Here is a 22,265-nt window from a genome sequence, read left to right as displayed (position 1 = left end):
ACAATTTAAGGACACAAGAGATGAACACAAGTAGAAAACGATTAGCGAAATCAAGAAAACAATTTGACACAGGATCGACTATATTTTAACATACAGGGTTCGATTGATTCGATGAAAAAAAAAAACAACATACGACAACTGACTTAACGAGGAGAAAAACATATTTAACCATACCACAAAATCAAACAAGGAGACAAACACAAACCGTGTGACCATAACACTACATAGGCAAATCCTGACTGACTAACCAATTGAAAACTTTCCAATCTTCTACCGTAACTTTCTGAGTCAGTTGCAACAGTGTCTTAATGGATATCATTTTCCGCGTACGGCTGGCAAACTGCTTCTGAAAGATTACGTACTCTTTTCTATCTTCGGGTCTAGTGTAGAGGTTTCAACTCTATTCAGAGTGCAGCTAGAAACCTAGCAAAAAAAAAAAAGAATAAAGTACATCTAGGATGCTTCTATAACAAGGTATAATTAATCTTATTTCGATTTTATTATATCTAGACCAGTAGTAGTTTGGATGATCCTAAACGATAACTGCAATAAAATCCATGTAACTTCCCAGAGACAAGACACGGTGTGTTGTGTAGAACAACTTTATAATAAAAAAATAAGTAAGTCTGAAATTTTTCCCAATGATACTTTGGGCCATCCCCATCAATTTGCTGGGTCGCTGGAAAACATCCATCATGGGGTCTAGAACAAAAATTTTTTTTGAAGGTTTTTCATGCAAAAACTGTTAATAACGTATATTGTAAATTATTGCATCTCCTACAAATAGTCACAACTTAGTTGTCTTTGTAGATAGAACCATTAAATTTTCAGGCGTTTCGAAGTAGTATGCGTAGATGATTATGTGAAAATTTCATTAAAATATGTTGAATGGTTTTCAAATAATAACAAAACTATCAAACGCATTCTAAAATACTAAGCATAGTAGCAAAAGTACAACAAAATGTCTATATTTTTTATTTAATAATACATGAAAAATATTTAATTCTAAGCACTTTGAATCATTATGATGGCGGTACTGTAGAAACTTGTTTTTTCAAATGATGAACAGATACATAGTCAAATACATGAAAGGAAAACACACACACTGTCATTATGTAGCTTTTCACCAAAGTATTAATTATTTATTTCAAGAACGTGGTTTTGTGTATACATGTTCACAAGTACAAGTATACCTCTATTACGAATCCTATAATAAACAGAATTATCATGATTGCTGAGCATGTCGGCTTTCCCTAAAAAAATATTTGAATGTTATTTGGTAAGTCAAGAAAAGCACTCGGGGATTGGGAAACATCTCTGTTTTGAGGAAAAAATACAGAAACTAAATTATTTTGGAATTAATATTTACAAGCTCAAAATTAAATAGTATTGCACCTTATTCAAAGAATAAAAACAAGTTAACTCTGTTAAAGACCTCATAATAACATTGAAGTTGTGGGTATGAGTCTACATTAAACCATTGTCTTGAAGGACACAATAACGAGAACTGAATCGAAACAGAATGCAGTTGGGAAATATTCGATCAAGGGCAACTTTACGGTACTAAACATAGTTTCCGGATTATTCCATGATATTTGACATAGCTGTTGGACCTTAACTTAAGTTTGTCTTTGAATTTAATAGCAATATGATGCTTATTGCTTATGCCACCATTTATTAACAAATAACTGATAATAAGTACTGAAAGAATAGTTGAAAGCATGGAGTACTTATTGAAAATGTTTCTACATTAAGCATGAAAATTAGGCTGTTCAGCATAAAGCCTAGGAAAAAAATGATAACGATGATTCAAATAGTCTTATCGATTTGCATATGGTTTCACAAAAAATATTTTCTGTGTAATTTGAAACCTCCAAGCATGATAAAGAGTGATTGATCATTGTTAGGGCGTCGTTTACTAGTAGAATATTTTCAACATAAATCTATATCTTTCGAAAAAATATAGGGTGCCTGTACCAGTTATCGCACCTCCTAAGAAAAACTATTTTTACAAAAATAAGAAGAAGACCGACGAATGTAAACAATAAGTCAAATGATAGATTAGTTTCCATACTTTACAGGAAAAATATAAAACCGGAGCCAAAACTACTTTTAGTATTTATTACGGCGTGTGCCAATGATAGGAACCCTGTACCAGTTATGGACACATTTGTTAATTTGGGTTCCACTTCGCACTATTTACATGCATTCCTTATGGGATTTGCCATAACTGGTACACTATGGCGAAATAGGGTGCAAGGAGGCCGAAAAGTTAAGGAAAATGATTTATTTCTACCATAGTTTGACCAAATTGTGAAGTTTGAATGATTGCAATCATCTTTTGTGATCGTGATCTATTGTTCACGAAATTTTTCTTGTTGATTTATATCTTTAAAGGTTGAAAATCAACTATGGCGAATTTGAGGTACTATAGCCATAACTGGTACACTGAGCCTAAACAGTTTTTTTGCAATCCAAATTATTGCGCCACGCTCCCCTAAAGCCTTCCGCTTGCAATTTGATACTTAGATAAGACCTTAATCATTTAGAAAAAGTGAAAAAAAATCGTGTATTTGACTATGTATCTGTTCATCACTTGAAAAAACAAGTTTTCACAGTACCGCCATCATAATGACTCAAGGTGCTTAAAATTAAATATTTTTCATGTATTATTATATAAAAAATATAGATATTTTGTTGAACTTTTGCTACTATGCTTAGTGTTTTGAAATGCGTTTGATAGTGTTGCTATTATTTGAAAACCATTCAACATATTTTAATGAAATTTTCACACAGTCTACTTCGAAACGTCTGAAAATTTAATGGTTCTATCTACAAAGACATCCAAGTTGTGACTATTTCAAGGAGATGCAATGATTTACAATATGCGCTTTTAACAGTTTTTGCATGAAAAACCTTCAAAAAAAATTTTTGTTCTAAATCCCCGATGGATGTTTTCCACCGACCCAGCAAATTGAAGGGAATGGCCCAAAGTATCATTGCGCAAAATTTCAGACTTACTTATTTTTATGTTTTAAAGTTGCTCTATAAACACACCGTGAAGATGCCTTTACGAAGCATCCCCAGATCACTATGTTGAGATTCTTCCAGGAGACTGTTTTAGTATTCCTGCAGGAAATTCTCTTCGGATTAATTAATACATTCCTGCTGGGATTCCTCCAGATATTTGTGGTGCATATCTGTACGTGAGTTCCTCGAGGTATTTATTAAGAGAAATACCTAAAAAAAATGTATAGCAATCTTTGGAAGAATTCCTAAAGCGATGGAATTTTTCAGGAATTACTTCCAAATTTCTGCTATACTTCTTCCAGGGATTGTTTGCTGCTTTTGATATTATCCTATGCTTTCTACAAAAATCACTCCTTTGATTCCTCCAGGGCATTTTCCAAGTATTCTTCTAGAAGAAAATTCTCTCTGGACACTTTCAGGAATGTCTCCTGGAGTGCTTCCAGTAAATTAAACTGTGATTCACTGATTTGTCTTGTCTTTGAATCTTGTGAAATTCCAAAAGACATACTGCCCCCACTCGCATAACAGTCCCATCTTTGCTGGGATCCTATTCATATGGGACAGTTATACGAGTGGGGGCAGCATACTGGGGACGCACTTTGCGGACGAATACTTTCTTCTTGAGAGATCGTTTCAGATATTCCTTCCGAGGTGCTTTGAGGGTCCCTCTAAGAGATCCCTCTGGGATTTCTCCAATCGCTGAAATTATCATGAAGGAACTTCTAGATGAACTTTCAAAGTAACCCCCGGTTGAAGTTCATGGAGAGATGTCAGAACTTCTGGTTGAACCTCTAACGAGGCCACTGTAAGAAACTTCGAAACAACTTTTCGGAGCGCTACAAGCTTGGCCACAATTTCCTTTTCAATATGTTTCAAGTTCCATCCTAAATCCCCAATCACAAGTTCAACCAGAATCGTTCCAGAATTTGTGTCACAACCAGTGAAGAGAATTATCACACAAAAGAGGCACAAAACAAGCAACAAAGCAGGCGCGGCGATTACTCTTTATCCTAACTGCTAACAGACAATGACATGATATCCGATTTTCTTGTTGAACACAAAACGGAAGCTGAACTTATTGCGTTCTTTTTAACTGGTGAATAATCAATGATCACTAACCCAACATCGAAACTGGTTGATAATATATATTCAGCAGCATTGCAGTGCACCGACTCGAAGTTACCGCTCGAAAATCTCGTGGTGCATGTTCTTTATACCATTCTGTTCGAATTGGAACAAACTTATGTCGCATTGGGTGGATTGTTGTGACCAGCATGCTGCAATTCTGCTTTAACAGATTTGTTAGTTTAACGACATGACTCCAAACTATTCCAATATCGTTTGTGCTAAGTGGCTGCACAGGTGTCAATATGAAGATTTGCCCAAAGCTTCGATACCAGAATAGCTGGCACAGGGCCAATGGAGTCATGTGATGCTCCAGTGCGAGCTAACTCATCAGCCATTTCATTTCCAGCGATAGAAGAAAGGCCAGGACCCATTCAAGATGAACAGCATTTGCTGATTTCAGCTACTCGATTGAATTCGACAAGTGATAACATACTTCGACTTAGAGTTGGTCGAAGCAAGTGCTTCAATAGCAGCATGGCTATATGAGCAGAAGTATATTACTTTGCCCATTACGTACTGCTAAAGTGACGATTGCATTCCGCACATAAGAGCAAAGATTTTGGCCTGAAAAACGATGCAGTGTCTACCAAGTGAGTAAGACTGATACAGCCTTAGCTCACGAGAATAAACACCAGCACCTGCCCGACCTTCGAGATGGGAGGCATCAGTGTAACATACTATGCCGTCTGAAATACTTCTTTCCAGATATCCAGTTGTCCACTCTTCCCGGAAAGGTTGATTGATTGATTTGTCTTTATTAGAGAGACTTTCAGCCCTTGGCTGGTTCGTCTCTTTATTCCCGGGAAGGGAATTTCGTGGAAAATGTCCAATATGGGAAGCAATTGTGAGATCACTTGGAGCAAGGACAATTTTGTCCCAACAACAGGTGTGTGTTGATGTGCGGTTCACAGGAGTTTCCTCTAGTAGACCGAGTACCCGTTGACGGTAAGTGCAAGAAAGTGGTTCTTGTTTGAGATGAATGTGTAGTGGAGCAACGTCAAAGAGAACTTCGAGCTCTGCCGTGGGAGTTGAAGACAACGCTCCAGACATCGCCATTAAGCACATCCTTTGAAGATGGCCTAACTTTGATTGGATCGTTCTCATTTTGTCCTTTTGCCACCACACAAGACATCCATAAGCCAGTATTGGTCAAACAACAGTTGTGTAGATCCATTTGATATACTTGGGTTTTAGACCCCAAGTTGCACCAAAGGTTCGCCGGCATTGCCCGAAGGCCATACAAGCTTTCTTGATTCTGAACTCAATGTGAGGTGTCCAGAAAAGCTTGGAATCAAGAATGACTCCAACGTACTTTACCTAATCAGTGACATCGATTTCAGAATCAAAGAGACGCAAAGGTCGAACGCCATTACGGTTTCGCCTTTCCGTAAAAAGAACAATAGATGTTTTACTCGGATTAACCGAAAGGCCATATGGTGATAAGACTTGGGGACATCCACAAACACTCAATTTCCTAATCCCTGCTAGACGCAATGTCGAGAAGAGATATCGGTTTTTGAGCATTTGATGAATTCAATTGGAAATCATTGGAGATATACCATAACTCCGTGCGGCTTTCAATATGGCATCGAAAGGCACCCTTGATATCTAAGAAAACACCCAAACAAGATTGCTTTTGAGCGAATGCTTTCTCGATATCGTAAACAACCTTGTGTAAAAGAGTCACAGTGAACTTATCAGATTGGTAGGCATGTTGGTTCACATGAAGAGGCACGTTGGCCAGATGAACATCACGGATGTGGTGATCCACAATGCGTTCTAAGCATCTCAGAAGAAAAGAGTTCAAACTGATAGGTCTGAAACTCTTTGTCTCATCATACGACGCACAACCCACTTTCGGAATAAACTTTACAGTAATATCCCGCCAGGATTTGGGAATATTTCCTGTAGCGAAACTGCACACAAGTATTTTTTTTTTTTTACAAAACTTATTTGAAATAGTCAAATCTTTCTGAAGCATAATAGGATGAATCCTATCTATTTCAGGAGATTTGAAAAGAGTTAAGCTATTTAGGGGCCACTCAATCGTCCGCGCCGAAGCAAGAGAGTCATAACTACAAGAAAAGACATCAGCTTCATCCGAAGATGTAATATCCACACATCCGGGGAAGTGTGTACTGAATAAACATTCCAAAACCTCCTCATCGGAGGAAGTGAAATCACCATTTGGCGAATGAAGCTCGTTCACTTGGAAATCCTTAGATTTTGCAAGGATTTTGTTCAATCGACTGGCTTCACTCAAAATGGAAACATTTTACAAAGGTTTTTCCAGCTGGACCTTTCGGCAGACCGAAGAGCTTTTCGATAGACTTGCGAGCTATCCTGAAAGCCTCCGATCCAGTCAAACGTCGTCTGTTCCAACTCCTTCTTTGTTGTTTCCTGAACTTGGCCAGATCAGAGTTCCACCAAGGGGTTCCCCTTGTGGTCTTTACAGAACGTAGAAGGCAAGCTTCTTCAAAAGTTTCCATGATCATAACCGGCATTATCTTATGTCGTTTTCGTTTTTGATTCAGTTCCAACCTGGGTTGGAACTGGATCAGATCACAGTTTCAACCCCAACCCGACTTCGGTTTCGCTTGTACTAAAGTTTGTTTGACGTTGTTTGTTTACACATTTTCCGCCGATCCAGTTCCAACCCAGGTTCAAAAACGAATTCGACATTAATCATCAATGGATGGAGAGTATCCATGAAATTTGGTCGCAACCAAATCAATAAAGATATCCCAGTTGGTTGACCGGGGATCTCTGTAACGCAAAGTTTGCGAAGTAACATTCACATATTCAAACAAGATGATAAACAAATAGTTTCATTTGGTTAATTGAATGAATCATGTTGCTTTTCATTACACATTTAGTCTGAGTTCATGCCCATGCTGCCTTACCTCCGTAAAGTTCATAACCTCTCAGAGGCAACCAACCTGCAGAACACTCACTTCCAGCATTCCAGTGCACTATGTCGTGTGCATTTTTATGCAACTCGACGAAACCCAATCCGCAAAAGTGTAACAACTTTTTGCCGACAACCGACCTCCCCCACCCCGGTGCATATTGCTGCCATACGTGAGCCAAATTCATAATTTTCATTTTCTGCGTCTCCATAGCTCTCTCTGTCTCTTTCGTCTAATCGCATTACCGACTGACCTCGCTGCACTTTTCTGTTTCTCAACCACCTACCTCCTCCTACTACATTCTTGTATGGTCCCATCTTTTTCTCAATTTTCACACCCCGCGTGTACCGTGGGATGTGGTGACGTTATAATGGCACCTTCGTCATTAACACGAAAAAACACGAATTTGATTTCGTTGAAAATTTAACTGATCAAACGACATTGGTGCACCTTTTGGAGGTAGAAACTGCATTTCTCTGTGTGATCTACTTCCCCTCAGACAACGGTACGAGAGAGCAAACGCCCCAACCACCACTGACTGCCCGCCTGGGCCATCGCACTATATCGTCCCAAACATGGTTCCCACGTAACCAAATTGCAACGATAGCGCACTGATTCGCCGGGGACGACCCCGATTGCTACTGATGATGGTTGGCTACTACTAGACTCGCAGTGACCGACCCACAAAAAAAACGACGATGACGATTGCAACAAAATGATGAAAAAAAAAACAATATCGATGGGGTGGACATTACGAAGCAAAATATGTAGCGCCGGGTGCCGCAGCTGCTGGCTGCTGATGTCGCCGCGTCGTCCATCGTCGTTGCCATCAATTTGCGCGGACCAGAGCGAGCGGAGTGGCTGTGTGAAGATTCGAAAATCGAATATCGGGCACACATGCCAATTGCCAACCAACAGCAAACCACCACCCATCATCGTCGCTGGCTGGGCCACGACTGCTCCCGGGGGTTGATTATCCCGGAATCGTTCAATGACCCGTTATGCGCCACCACCACCACCGCGCGGTCACCAGATAATGTGGACTGTTGTGGAATCGCGTCAAAATGGGGGGGCTGAGGTCGTTCCATGTCCGCGCGTGTGTTTGGATTATTTACATTATTATTGTTTATTTAGATTCGTCTAGTAAAACATTGGATGGTATGAATACAAAGTAGTGTTTTTTTACATTTTTGATAGTTAATTATACCTGGGAAATATGCTCGAATGAATAAAAACAACTTCATTACACCAAACTTATAGGCTACAAAACAGTGTGTTCGGTTTTTGTAAACGTAAGTGTTCACTACTTTTTGAGTTTTACAGGATTCCGATGAAAATCTTAAAGCTTTAGGGCGTTAACGGGTCCAAGCTGTCTCACAATTCAAATCTTCATAAAAATGTGTTAGCAATAGTCAGGTTTCAAAAAAAAAAAAAAAATACATGACTTCACGAAAAAGTTGAAATCTTTGGTTTAGTTCCAGGAAAAAAATTAATGTGGCCTCAACATCTGATCTTTTTTGGAGCTCTATGTTAGCACAACGTTTATACTCTCGTTGTATTCTGATCCGTATAGTTGAATGCATCTATAATTAGTGAACAAACTGATAACTATTCAAGAAGTATAAGACATTGACTGTGTCAGATGACATGCTTTACTAGAGAAATCTAGGTGTTTCAAAAAGCCTATTTCTCTGTTTCTCAATTTTCCTCTTACTCTACCACTCTCATTAGCTCTAATTAAGGACAGACTTGTTAGAATCCCAATATGGCCGCCACAATGGCCGACTTTGGCACCTACTCACGATTTTGAGGGCACAAATCTCTTCGTAAACAAAACCAGCGCACCTGAGCTTCTTATTTTAAGCTTATTACAAGTGAGCAAGATCAGAATAATAAAATGCATTGTTGTTTGAAGCTTGCTTCTTGAGATTCGAGTGCGTCTAAAGCTTTGACGCACTGTTGAACCAGGATTTTAAGACGTTTGTCCTTAACGCTTTATTATAATACTCATTCTTCCTCTGTCGAAATCATTCAGAGATTCATAATAAACTACGCTATTGGAAGATGGAATAGGTCTACAACAGTGTAACGCTTCACATAAAATTATCAAATTTTCCGTACAGAAGATTTTGTAAATCAATCCTGGCAGAAATCCCTGGAGGACTCTCTTCAGGAATTCTAAGAGAAATATCTGGAAGTGTCCTAAGAGGAATCCCGTCTGGAAGTTCGGCAGGAATTCCCGACAGAATCATAGAAGGAATTCCGGATGGAATTCGTGGAAAATACCGCAGCGAACCCCGAGAGAAATCCCTGAAAAATCCCGAAAATAATCTTTCAGGAATCCCGGCTCTTATACCTAAAGAATTCCCATTGGATACTCTGAATATATTTTGGCAAAAATATCAGCAGGAATCCCTGAAGAAATTCCGGCTAGAGTTCCTACAAAAATCCTCTCAGGGTTTTCTAAAGCAATCCTGGTAGAAATCCCCGATGTTGTTTCTGAAGGAATTCCGTAGAGAATACCTGATGGAATCTTTAGAGGAATCCCTGAAATAATCATAGTAGAAATATCGGAAGGAATTGTAAAAGAAATCTCTGAAAAACTCGGATTTTAATGGAATCCTATCAGAAATTCCAGCACAAATGCCTAAAAACAATGATTATTTGAAGAAATCTCGGCCTCGGACATCTTGGACATTCGGAAGGAATCCCTTTCTGGAATTCCAGCAAGAATCCCTGTAAGAATGGCGAATCGAATACTTAAAATAAAAGGCATTCCAGAAGGAAACTGGAGGAATTCTTGTAAGAATCCTGGAAAGATTCTCAAATGAAATGCCTGAAGAAATCCGGGAAAAATTCCATCGAGAAAATATCTCATCTAAACCCATATCATTTCTTCGCCCTAATCTCTACCCTAGTCCTTTACCCTTCCCTCTGTCTTACCGTCTATCCTACCATATTCTCTAATCTGTCGCTCTACCCTAACCTCTACCATATCGTTCACCCTAATCCTCTATCCTATTATCTACCCTACCATTTAATCTATTCTTTACCATATCATCTATTCTAATCCTCTACCCCTCTACATACTATAACTCTTCACCCTACCCTCTACTCTATCCTTCACCCAAATCCTCTACACGACCGTCTACCCTTCTACTCATCAAGCCATTCTATAGCCGCCCTTCTGGATTATGATCCGGTATCTTGGATTTCAAAATTGGAATTTTGGCCGTCATCTTGAATTCAAATACCCTTATAACCCACTCCACTACCTAAGGAATGTGTATGCCAGATTCGGTTGAAATGTGTTGAGGCATTCCAAAGTTATGCCGGTACATTGCGTATAAGCAATCACCAAGTAACATTTTCAATCTTGTTGGTCTACTAGATAATCTGGGCAAGGATCGGTATATTCGCCTCACGCCATTCATATTCACTCCTCTTTGCTGAAGGGAATCGAGAAAGATGCAGCAAACGGATCGTCGTGATCAAACACGCAACCCCATCACCAGTGAGAAGCGATGAGCCAGCTGCTTGACATGAATATTCGTTGGCATTCGTCGCAGTTTGGATCGCAAGCAAATGAATGAATGGCGAATGGTGAAGAATGCTGGTGAGCGATCGCGCGGCTATTATCATAAGTAGAAGAGAATTTCTGCATGTAATGCATACATTTTTAGTGTATTGTTGCTGAAATGCTAGATTAGTAAAGAAAATAATTCGAAAACATCAAAAATTCGTATGCATAATATCAATCGCATCACTCACGAATCGCATTCGCTTGCGATGCGAATGTGGACGAATGAGTAATTTCCAAGTGTGGGTTCCCACCGTTCGCCGGAGTTTGCTGTCGTCGCTGACAAGCATACACACAAACTAAAGCGACAACCGTTCGCTGCTGACTGTCTTCGAAAGTGGAAGAAGATGAAAAGTGGAAATCAGGAACCCTGAATCTGGGTAGTACTTTTGAAAAAAAAAATTCCTGTTCAGGATTCATCCGATGTCCCTCCTTAAATTTCTACCACGATGACTCCGTGACATTCTTCTGCGGATTCTTACAGACTTCCTCCCCGAATTCCATTTGCAGTGCTTCTTGGATTTCTCTAGAAGTTCCTCGCGAGATTTCATTTGGAGGCATACAAAAATTTGCTCCCAGATTTCACGTAGGATCTCTCCTTTGATTGTTTCCGGATTTGTACAGATTTTCCGGGATTCCAATGTTGCTCTCGAGATTTCTTCGAAAGTTTGTTTTGAGATTTTTGCCAAAGTTTTGCCTGGCAAGCTGACGATTCCGATGAAATGCTGCAAATTTCATGTGGACGCATAATCTGCAAGTAAAAACTCATCAAGGATCTCCGCTGCAAGGGTTTGTCCAGAAATGCCATCGGCGTTTCTTTGTGGAACTTCTTTAAAAATACCTCTTGAAGTGAAGCATATCTGTCAAGATTCCTTCCGTATATTTCACGCCTTTTTTCTTAGTATTCCTTTCTAAATTCTCCCCGGATTCCTTTTAGCATTTTCACAAGATTCGAACAACTCTCTCCGGAATTCTCCCTTATACATTTTCCAGGATTTCTAAATTTTGACCGATTTCTCCTGGAGTTTTTTCACGGAGAGCCTACATAATTTCTTTCCAGAATATCTTCCAGAGGTTGTCTCGCTATTGCTCCGAGTGTCTCTCGTGAGATTTTTTCCGGAGCTCCTCCTACGTTTTGCCCAAATCTCCACATTTTTTTTCTAAGGATATATCGAAGATGTTGTCACGGATGTTGTCTCTACATTCCTCTTGAAGAGGTTTTGCGATTATTTCCGGTGTTCCTCTTGGGACTTCCTCGGATCTTCCCGGAACTTCTTTCAAAGTTGTTATAGGATCCTTATTCCAGGGGTTTCAAATTGAGCTCCTCTAAGGATTTCTTAAAATGTTTTTTGCGAATTTTCCAACAAAAGTTCCTCTCGGTATTTTTTCGAAGTTTCTCCTGTTTTTTATTTCAATAACTTTCCGTGAGCTCTCCCTCAGAGTTTATCCCTGGATTTCTACTGGAGTTTCAGCCGACATATTTCCTTAAAATTTTTGCGAGATTTGTTTTGAAATGTCTCAAGAGATTTCTCTTGGAGTTTCTCCCGGGACTTCTCTCAGAAGAGTTCTTCCGGTATTTCGGTCCTGGAATATTTCCAGAGTTTTTTTTTCTGAGTTTACCCTGGACCTTCACTTCTTCTATTTTGGATTTTTTTTCCCGAAATGGTTTCTGGGATTTTGGCAGGAGCTATTGCCGATATTTCTCATGGAGTTCTTCTTTGAGTACTTTCAGAGGTTTTCCCAGGCTTTCCATCTTAGTTGTTTACCGGATTTCTTGTAGTGTTCATCCTGAGATTTTTTACAGATTTTCTCGGCATTTCCCCTAAAGCTCTTCCCGGAACCTCTACCAGAAATTGTCCCGACATTCTTGTTGCTCCTTCTGAGATTTGCATGATAGTTGCTCCCATAGCTCTTTTTCTTCCGGATGTCTCCTAGGATAGCTGAAGGTATCCAGGTGTGGCGAGAAACTTCGCAAATACTTATTGAAGATATCTCGAAAGCAGGGTGTCTACTACCTGGAAGAAGCTGGAAAACCGGGAATCCTCAGGGATTTCATTTAACAGGGAAAAACCTGGAATACTCAGGTAATATTGTGAACACTCAGGGATATTTTGCATCGACAAAAATGCAGTCGGGTCTCCTATAAGACGCTACCACCCACTTTACGCCCACAGCAATTTCTCAACTGCTCTCCATCCGATCCAGCCGATTTGTTGCCTGCAGTTAGGCTGTATTACAGGCTAGTTACATAGCGAAGATGAACTAAATTGGTTAAAAGATAACATGGAAATTACGGTGGGCGTAAAGTGGGCGGCAGCGTTTTATAGGAGCCTCGACTGTAAATATAAAACTGGTTTTATGAATAAAAAGTGGCGAATTTCATTACTCGTACATCAACTTAGAAATAGAGTCCACAGAGTTTACTGCATTGCTGGTATGAAAAAAAAATATGTCGATTATGTAGTAGTAGTGTTCCATCTAGAAAATTGGCTATAACGATTTTTCGAGAAATTCCGTTAGGGTTTCTTTCTGGAAGTTCTTTGGAAATACCTTTTGAAATTCCTCCCTGGGTTGTTAACAAGATTACTTACAAGATTACTAACAGCATTTTTCCAGATTCGAACATTTTTTTCCGGAATTCTTCCTTAAGAAACTTAAAATCTTCATACAGTGTTTTTTAGATAATTTGCCAGTACTGCTCCCAGAGTTTCCGCAGGTTTCTACCAGGATTCATCCCGAGATCTTCACAGGAGTTTCTCTCAGGATGTACCGCAGATGTTGTCGCGAAATTTCTGTTAGAGTTTCTCTCGGGATTCCTCTTGAAGGAATTTATGGGAATTCTACTAAAGCTCCTTCAATGGTTTTAAGGAGTTTCTCACTAAGTTTGGGCTGGAATTCCGTCCAGGATTTCTTCCGAAGTTTTTCCTGTGATTTCTTCAAAAAAATCCGATAGCTGTCTTCTTGAGTTTCTCCTTGGATTATACAGAAGTTTTAGCGTGTATATTTCCCAAAGGTTCTCGAGGAATTTCTTTTGAGATTTCTTTCGGAGTTTTTCCCGAGACATCTATCAGAAGATTTCTTCTGGTGTTGATCCTGAGATGTCTCTCAAAGTTTTTACAGAATTTATCCTGGACTTTCTCTTTAGCTTTTCGGAGACCGTCTGGGATTTCTGCAGGAGCTACTGCTGGTATATCTTATGGAGTTTATCCTGTGTTTCTATTCGGATATTTTGAAGGTTTCATCTTGTAGTTGATTATCTAATTTCTGGCATTGATTCACCTGAGAATATTTTCTCACAGATTTTCTCGGGATTATTCTCAGAGTTCTTCCCGGAATCTCTACCAGAAACTACCCCGAAACTCTGGAAACTTTTTTTGGGATTTCTTTAACAATTCCTCCCAGAATTCTTGCAGTATTTTTTTTCAAAAAAATTTTCTCGGAATGTCTCCTGGGATTACTTACGAGATTTCTTGTAAGAAATTCACGGAAAATGAAATTCTGGGACCTATCCTAAGAGGAAATATTTAGGAAATTTAAGGAGGAACTCTGAAAACATCTTAAAGGAACTCCGGGAGAAACTACGTATGAAATCCACGAGAAATATCTGAAAACTGTCTCTGGAAGAACTTCTGCAAACATCCCGAAAGAAACTGTTGAAAAACTGTCGCGAATTCACTAAGAGAAATTTCTGGAAGAACTTTAGAACATTTTTGAATAGATCTCCGGGAGGAATGCAGCGAAAACTCTGGAAGAAAGTCCGGGGGTACATATTCCAGCAGAGACCCCGTGACATATCTTGAAAAACCTGAAATCGTGAAAAATTTCGGAAGGTGTTATTTACGTAAAAACCTCTGGATATATTAGGGAAAAGAGGAGAAAGCCAGAAAATAAAAACCTTCGATAATTTTAAGGAAAAACTGCATGAGACATTGCAAATGAATTTGGAGGAGAAATTCTGGAAAGATTTAAAGGAAGAATCATGGGTAGAATTTCGAAATCTCTACATAACTCTACCACCAGCTCAGAGTACAAACATCATAGTGTCTATTCACAACTTTGTATGGAATTTAACGGTCATCTAGTCTGTGGAATTACAAAGTGAACTCCTGAATGTTTTTCCTGATTTTCCAGAGTGGGTATTTAGATGGCATTTTAGGTGGAAATGTTAATGAAATTTCTTTCAATTATGGAGGCGAATGAATTAAAATTAATAAATTTAAAGCCTCAAAAAAAAAAAAATCTTTCAATTAATCCAAAAGAACTCTGGGTTAAATTTAGAAATATTCCTTAACCGATTTATGTATTATATTCGTATGAGTTTTGTTTAACAGTTCTTGAGAGAATTCGGTGATTTGGTAGAATCACTTGGATAATAAATCTTGAACATTTTTCCTTAAATTTTTTTACTTGAGTTATGAGGATACTTCTGTATAGTTTTTAATTTTATGAAATTTGGACTATTTTTTTGTATTTTTACACATTTAAAATCTCCCCCTAAAAATCTTCTTATAAGAAGGAAAAAAGAACTTCGGAAGAAATCCTCTGGAAATCTGGGACATCTCACTCTCAGAAAAAAAGTTCTGTGAGTAATGGATAGAACTTCTAACGCAATTTTCAGTGGAAATGTCAAAGCAATGTCTTGCAATCGACTCACAAGAACTCTGCTAAAAGTCTAGAAATATTCATTAACCACTTTTGTTTTATTTTCAAAAAAGTTTAAAAAAAAAGTTCTTGAAAGAATTCAGCGATAATTTTGTAAAATTAGGGCTTATTTTTGTATTATGATCTTTCAAAACTCTTCCCAGGAAAAACCCAGAGTTGCTGTTGAAATGTATTCCAGGTTGTTTTAAAGAGCGCTGGACCCAGCTTTCTTCCAGAGTTTTTCCTCGAATTTCTTCATCAGGTTTTCCGGAATCATTCCCAGAATATCTCTAGGATTTCTTATTCCGATGTTCCTTCCTATTTTTTAGATTTTTCCACGATTGTTCTTATTCATTTTTTTGGGATTACTTTGCAACAGTATTTTCATATATTTTCGTGGAGTTGTGCCAGGATTTTTCCCGAGATTTTTACAGGATTTTTTTCCTATACGTTTTGCTAGAGCTTTTTTTTTAAGATTCATGCAAGAGTTCCTCTCTGAGAGAGCCTAACAGTTTTTTTCAAAATGTTGTTTCAAGAGAATTTTCTGGTAATTCCTACAAAAACCAACATTTTTTCGATTTTTTAAGAAGAATTTTGGAGTCGATTTAGTCCAATTAAAAAAAAAATAACGTTCTCGTAATTTTTGCTCCAAGTTAGGCTTTATATGTGACCTTCCAAATGCCGCTTAAAGAACTTTTTTATCGTAACAACTCCATGGGATACATATATGAATTTCAAGACATCATTGTTTTAAGTTAATATTGTCCATAACATTTGAATGACAAGACCTAGCAACATGCAATGTTCAGAACAAATACGTCATTACTTGCTGCTCAAATGCTCCGAAGCTCACATCTTTGAAATAAAAAATCAAACAAAAAAGTTATTGTGAAAAACCCTTTTTTTGGATGGATCACCCTAAGTCAAAACATAAAATTGACATACTTTGTTCGAATTAAGAGCTCGATAAAAGGTATCTTCGGTAAAGTTGCTTGAAATAATATTACCTACAACTTTTCTGAAGAACTCAATCGCGTATGACCGAAAATTAAAAAGTTCTATTCATGTTGTGTGTTTAGACGAGGAACACCGTAATCTAAAATTTCTGGAAAAGATGCAGCAAACAATTGCAAACAACCTCTCTTACGACACCAAACGCCAAAAACTAACGATAACAGAGATAGGGATTTTTTCCTGTTAAAACGTGGATTCTGACCATTGTGCATTTGGTTCATGCAGAGATGTCAATTGTGACAGTACATTACTTCTCCAACAGTTTTTTTTCCTTCCCTGTCGGGGAAATTAAGCCACTGTGTCCAATAAGTTGAACTTTTGTGGCATAACATCTCCAACAGTTAGTTCTGCGATAAGTTTGACAAGCGCACTTGCTCGAGGCATGATAGTCGAATTTGTTATTTTATTTTCACCCAAAGTAGCAAAAACGGGGTTCGCAGGTTTTCTGGATAAAATTCGATCCATATCGTGCGAAAGAACCATTTATCAGACGGCAATTAAATCCCTCTAGTAAGGTTGAGACATTGTAGCTTATTGATTTGCATGCTCATCGAACAACTGCAAAGCTCTTCCGAACGACAAACATTTGCGATGCACTGAATGAATCCCACACAAACGGACATGGAGCGACAAAGTGACCACCCCCCTCTGCTGCTGCAAAACTTGAAAAAAAAATCCAATTAATTGATTCGTGTCAACTTGCATTCTGATTTTCCATGTTGATTCGCTCTCGTCCGCCGCTCAATGAAGGCAATATTTTCCAGCTTTTCCAACTGCTATCCTGTGAGTTTGGGAAATCCCCATTCGTCTACGTCTACAATGTGAAGCGCTGTGAATGCTGTGAGAGAGAAGAAATCAGCGTAAAATAGTGAGAAGAGCAAGAGAAAAAAAAAGTATCGAAACAACAATCTAACAAGTTAAGTTCAGCCAAGTGTAAGCAAAGCGGAAAGCTTGTGCAGTGATTGAAAGTTTTCCCGCTGTGCCAGCGAAAAGTGTTTGCCAAATTCTGTGTATGTGTGGTGGGATTGCATCAGTGGAAAACCCGAATCAGTGCCATCCGCTGTCCCTGGCAGCCCCTCCTAGGAGCGGGGGACACTTTCTTCATCCCTAACTTTCCCTAACTCGTGGTGCTGGTCGGGAGAAAGACCACTAGAAAAGCGAGAGGAGGGAACGGAGCCAAAAAACGTGACAAAGGAACACAACGGGCATAGTGAGTGAGAATATAATAACAACAACAGCACAGCAACAGGGAAAGCCGATCGGAAAGCAACAGGAAGGTGGTAGGAGGGTGAGCAGGAAAAACACTCCGACAGTCAGCCAGTCAACCACCGTACTTTTGCGTTCCTCTGTGCTGATAAACCAACAACAACAACAATAGTAACAGCAGGAACGGACGAACGAGGAGAGCAATCGTACCGCACCGTACCATATGACATAGAACGTTAGTCGTAGCCGTTGTCATCCTGGTTGCTACACACCACAACGGAGGGCAACATTCTCGAAAAGGGTAAGTTTAGCTGTAGCAAGCATGCTTTTATCCTCTAGCCCGCTCTTTCTCTCTCTTCCTTTGTATTATTATACGGCGTGCGATTTGTGTCCCACCCCTTTTGTGCACGCCCGCAGGTTCACACGGGCGGGCGCGATTTTGTTTGACGTTTCTTTTTTTTCTCATTCCACCACCGCATCCAGCTTCTATTGTGGATTTTTGGGGTTAGCGCTCGTGCTTCTTGCTGCTGAGCACAGCGCTAACTGTCTGTATGGAGATTATTAAAAATAATCATAATGGCTTTTGACAACGAGAGCGAGAGCATAATCGTGTTTAATTCAGATTGTCGTCGAGCCATTGTCGGGCTGTTATATGGCTATAACTTCTACTTTAATATTTATGGAAGCGTTTGTGTGCAGCAAATTTCGTTGGTTTTCTACGGTCTGTGATCGACATTTTACGAATTCAACTATAAGGTGAGACATAATAATTTAATGTATTTTATTGACCACCACAAGTCATGTCATGTTTAAGCCAAATAAAATGTATGTTATCTTTGGGTCAATAGGAGACTAAGGGCCGATTTCTTCACCTCGGCTTAAGCGTTAAGCCAGGTTTAACTGTATGGGTAAGCCTGGCTTACCGGTTAAGCCGAGGTGAAGAAATTGGCCCTAATAGTCTTCTTACACACTCTCGGGTTCCAATGTCGATGCAACACATGCCGCCTAGAAGATCTAGAAGATCCAGCTATGAAGTGACCGCTAGTCGAATAATTCCACATTCTAGTAGGAGAGCAGTGGCTGGCTATCAAGAATGCTTTTCTTGGACGCCTGGTTGGTAAAGGGAAAATCAGTCTTATGCATTCTCCCCGTCTTGACACAAAAAAGCCTCCATAGGGTTTTTGAGCCCATTTCCGGCACAACAGGTAAACAAAATTGTACATTACCTAAATTCATAACGAAAAGACCGTTTTCATCCACTTCTTTCATCTGAATCAGTTACCTTATTGAGTGAACTTGTTGTTAACAGTGATTGTTGTGAAGATTTTCTGTCGGAAAGTTGATTTTGAACGAGTTTACTGCACCTAGTCCAGCACCAATTCTCGGCACCAGTGTTGAATTTCCAGCAAAATCAAATAAGAAATCACTTCGGCATCCATCTTTGTGCTGCCGAAGTGCACTCGTCTGCATGTAACAGTTGTTTTGAGCACTTGTGCGACTTCAGACTGAAAGTGTAGCTCATTGACTGTGGATCCCGTTGCGGAAATGTTGCGGGAGATGATTATTTACGGAAGCTCGTTTGGAATATACGCGGCAAGTCATATTTTGATTTGTTTTGTTGCAAGGTGCTGGGAATTGACGCAGGTGCCCAAGTAGCTCGAAACCCTATCTATTTTTTTTTCCTCCGTCAACGCTACCCTCTCAATATGTCTAAAAACTTATTCAAGACGAACGCATTGATATGATGGGAACTCCCACTACGCTCGGACGCAGAAGCTATGACTGTTACGCTGCTGACATAGTGCCGCTTCAAAGTGAGAGTGAGAGTGTGCGTCCATAGGATTTTCGTGGATTTGCTATTGTTGATATTCTTCTTTGCGGCTTCGCACACGCGCACTCCCACTCTCACGCGTAACTATAACGGCGCCCTTACAGCTGAATGACCGTCATCAAGTTTGGTCCGAATGAGAGCCTATTTGTTTAGTATTGGTGCACGCCGCTCCTAATATAAATATGGCATGCCATATAAATATAAATAAAAGCCGTAGAACAAAAATGCATGCAATCAGAGCTCGTGTGTTTAAAGAAGAAGAGCTGATCAATGCTATAAGATATGATGCATCTCTTTTTTGGTGCACGTGGCGGTTGTCATTTGACATTAGGGCCACAGTGAGCGGCGAGCGATAGAAAAACGTTTAAAGATTGTAAGACAACTGATTGGGAATCCTATACTCAAGTATCTTCCAATCCGATCTTCCAATTGCATTATGGGCTTGATGTGACTTTCTATAATGTACTATAGAAAGTTGGAAGATTCGTCCAAATACCATAAAAACAAAACCTCTACGCCTATCAAGACAGTTGCCTGTGACGAACCACTATAAAGTAATAAGGTCAGCCAAATGGAAATCATGGATTCTAAGGTATAGCCTACACTTGAAGTTCTCTTTAAAAAACTCTTTCGACAGACCACTCCAATGATGTGGGTAGCATCCCAAAGACAAACGGTTCGCTCACTGTATAACCTAGCGATACATTGAGCGAATTGTTGAAGATCCACTTCCCTGATTCAATCCTTTAGTGACCAAGATACTAGCATTGCTGTCTCAGATCCAAAAGATATCCAAGCATGACTTTCAGGATATCTAAGCGTGGCTTTTAGGTTGCAAAGCAAGCTTTCAAAACCACTCATGGCTGAAATGGCTGTAAAATCATTCGCGCCATTGAGGTCTTCCGGTATGGACGAAACATTCCTAGCGTTGCTCCAAAAAGAGGAGAAATCATTTATTCCGCCCTCGGTAGGGATTTTTAGGGCGAATCTTTTTGGGTCCCATACCTAATGATTTGCGTCAAGATTGGACTGTCTTCATGCCGAGAGCAGGAAAAAGAGATAAAACCAACCCTAAAGCTGTCAGGTCGATAAATTTATCTTCTGTAATGCTAAAAATCATGGAGCTATGGTACTATGCAAGTACATAAATAACAAATTAATTTATGAAATCAATGCCTATGTCAAAAAAAAAAAACAATTTGCTTCCCAATGTGAAAAACACACGATCTCTAAACTACATACGGTACTTCAAAAGATCGAAAACGCATTTAAGGCAAAAGGCATTGCTCTTATTGCATTTCTTGATATTGATGTCGCATTCAATAAGGTCAGCAATGTTGAGCAGAAATTTCGACCATTGCGGTGCTATAAATACCTGGGTACGTGCCATGCTTATCGACAATTCTCTTCTGAATTTAGCGATTCATACATCACACAGCGGAAAAAAACAGTGCAAATCTATGCATACATCTGTATCTCACTAACGCATTCAATTTTTCTAATGAATAAAACTGTTTTAGGCCGCACTGATCATTATCCTGCTCATTTTGGCCCAATTCCTCAATAATTATTAACTTTTATGTGCTGTAAACTTACTCTAAAACAAATATGAAACTTGAATGCGGTTTGCCTTTAATGACTTTTCTAAAGAACAGTTGTATTCATTAGACAAACTGGATGCGCTCTAGAAATACAGAATTTGGTGTAGGTTTGCATTGTTTTTTGTTTTTCATTATGCATCACTGTTATTTATTTATTTTTTTTAATTTTCTTTATTTGGAGTAGGGAAAACCTCTGGGAGCGGAATTCCTTTAATTAATTGGATCACTTCTCCAAGAGGCACAAAACCTACTCTTCTATTCAAATTTTTGTACAATTCAGGTACACTTCCAGTGAGAAATAATTCTCTTTTAAGGAAGTGTGACTTAAATCTAGCTTACATTACAGTTATTACATTTCATGTAAAATTCATTATAGCAATCATTTGACAAACAGCAGTTAAAAAAGTGATAATAAGGAAATACTCTCTCAAATCAGGCAGCTGGTTGAAGTACGGCAGATCACCGGCGATGTATTAAGACTTGACAGTAGGGCCGGATTGCTGATGTAGATGGGTGGCCTCTGTTACCTGCGAGAATAGCTGAATCCCCTTCGAACGGCTGGATGTAGTGAGAGTTAGATCATCGGCGACGTACATGGACTTCGGGTTGGCAATCGAACCAGATTTGCAGTGTAGATTTTTATGCTGGTACAAGAAAAAATGTTTTTTAATGGGCGCAGTATCGCTGGCTTCGGTCAGACATATACCAGGCCATGTTACCTTAGAGAATAACTGGCGGTTACTCCTGGCCGAGCAGCTGGATGAACCAGGAGGCAGATCATCGGTGATGTACGGAGGCTTGGCATACGGAGCGAATTGGCGATGGACATTCCCAGGCTTAGGGAAAAACTAGCTGTTTCTGACCGAGCAGCTGGATGCAGTAGAAGGCAGATCATCGGCGATGTACGGAGGCTTGGCATACGGAGCGGATTGGCGATGGACATTCCCAGGCTGACACAATAGATAAGGCTTTTTAAGGGCCTGTCCATAAACTACGTAGACTCTTAGGGGGGGACCGGGGGGTTCTGGCCAAAGTCTACGCTCCATACAAATTTCGAAAATTTTGTATGAACAAAAGTCTACGAGGGGGGAGGGGGGGCCTGAGATGGCCAAAAATGAGTCTACGTAGTTTATGGACATCGCCTAATGGGTGCAGTACCGCTGGCTTCGGCCAGACATATACCAGGCTCTGTTACCTTAGAGAATAACTGGCGGTTCCTCCTGACCGAGCAGCTGGATGCAGTAGAAGGCAGATCATCGGCGATGTACGGAGGCTTGGCATACGGAGCGTATTATTGCAACAAGTTTCTAGATTCTTTGGTTGAA

The 22,265-nt window shown here is 39.5% G+C and overlaps 1 protein-coding gene across 6 annotated transcripts in view; it reads left to right on the top strand.

Annotated features, from left to right (window-relative positions):
• The window catches only part of LOC109422992 (rho GTPase-activating protein 190), a 139,138-nt gene that overhangs the window by 5,341 nt on the left and 111,532 nt on the right, over positions 1-22,265 (top strand). For 4 of the 6 annotated variants that reach the window (XM_062845372.1, XM_062845367.1, XM_062845369.1 and 1 more), the window contains exon 2: positions 17,053-17,809. The gene's annotated coding sequence lies outside the window, so the exon portion shown is untranslated. The remainder of the gene's footprint in view (positions 1-17,052; positions 17,810-22,265) is intronic. The other 2 variants (XM_062845368.1, XM_062845371.1) reach the window with 1 other exon arrangement.

This window comes from Aedes albopictus, chromosome 1 (genome assembly GCF_035046485.1).
Source record: "Aedes albopictus strain Foshan chromosome 1, AalbF5, whole genome shotgun sequence".
Lineage (NCBI taxonomy): Eukaryota > Metazoa > Arthropoda > Insecta > Diptera > Culicidae > Aedes > Aedes albopictus.
Note: the sequence above shows the minus strand (reverse complement) of the source record. Positions and strands in the feature narration are given on the sequence as shown.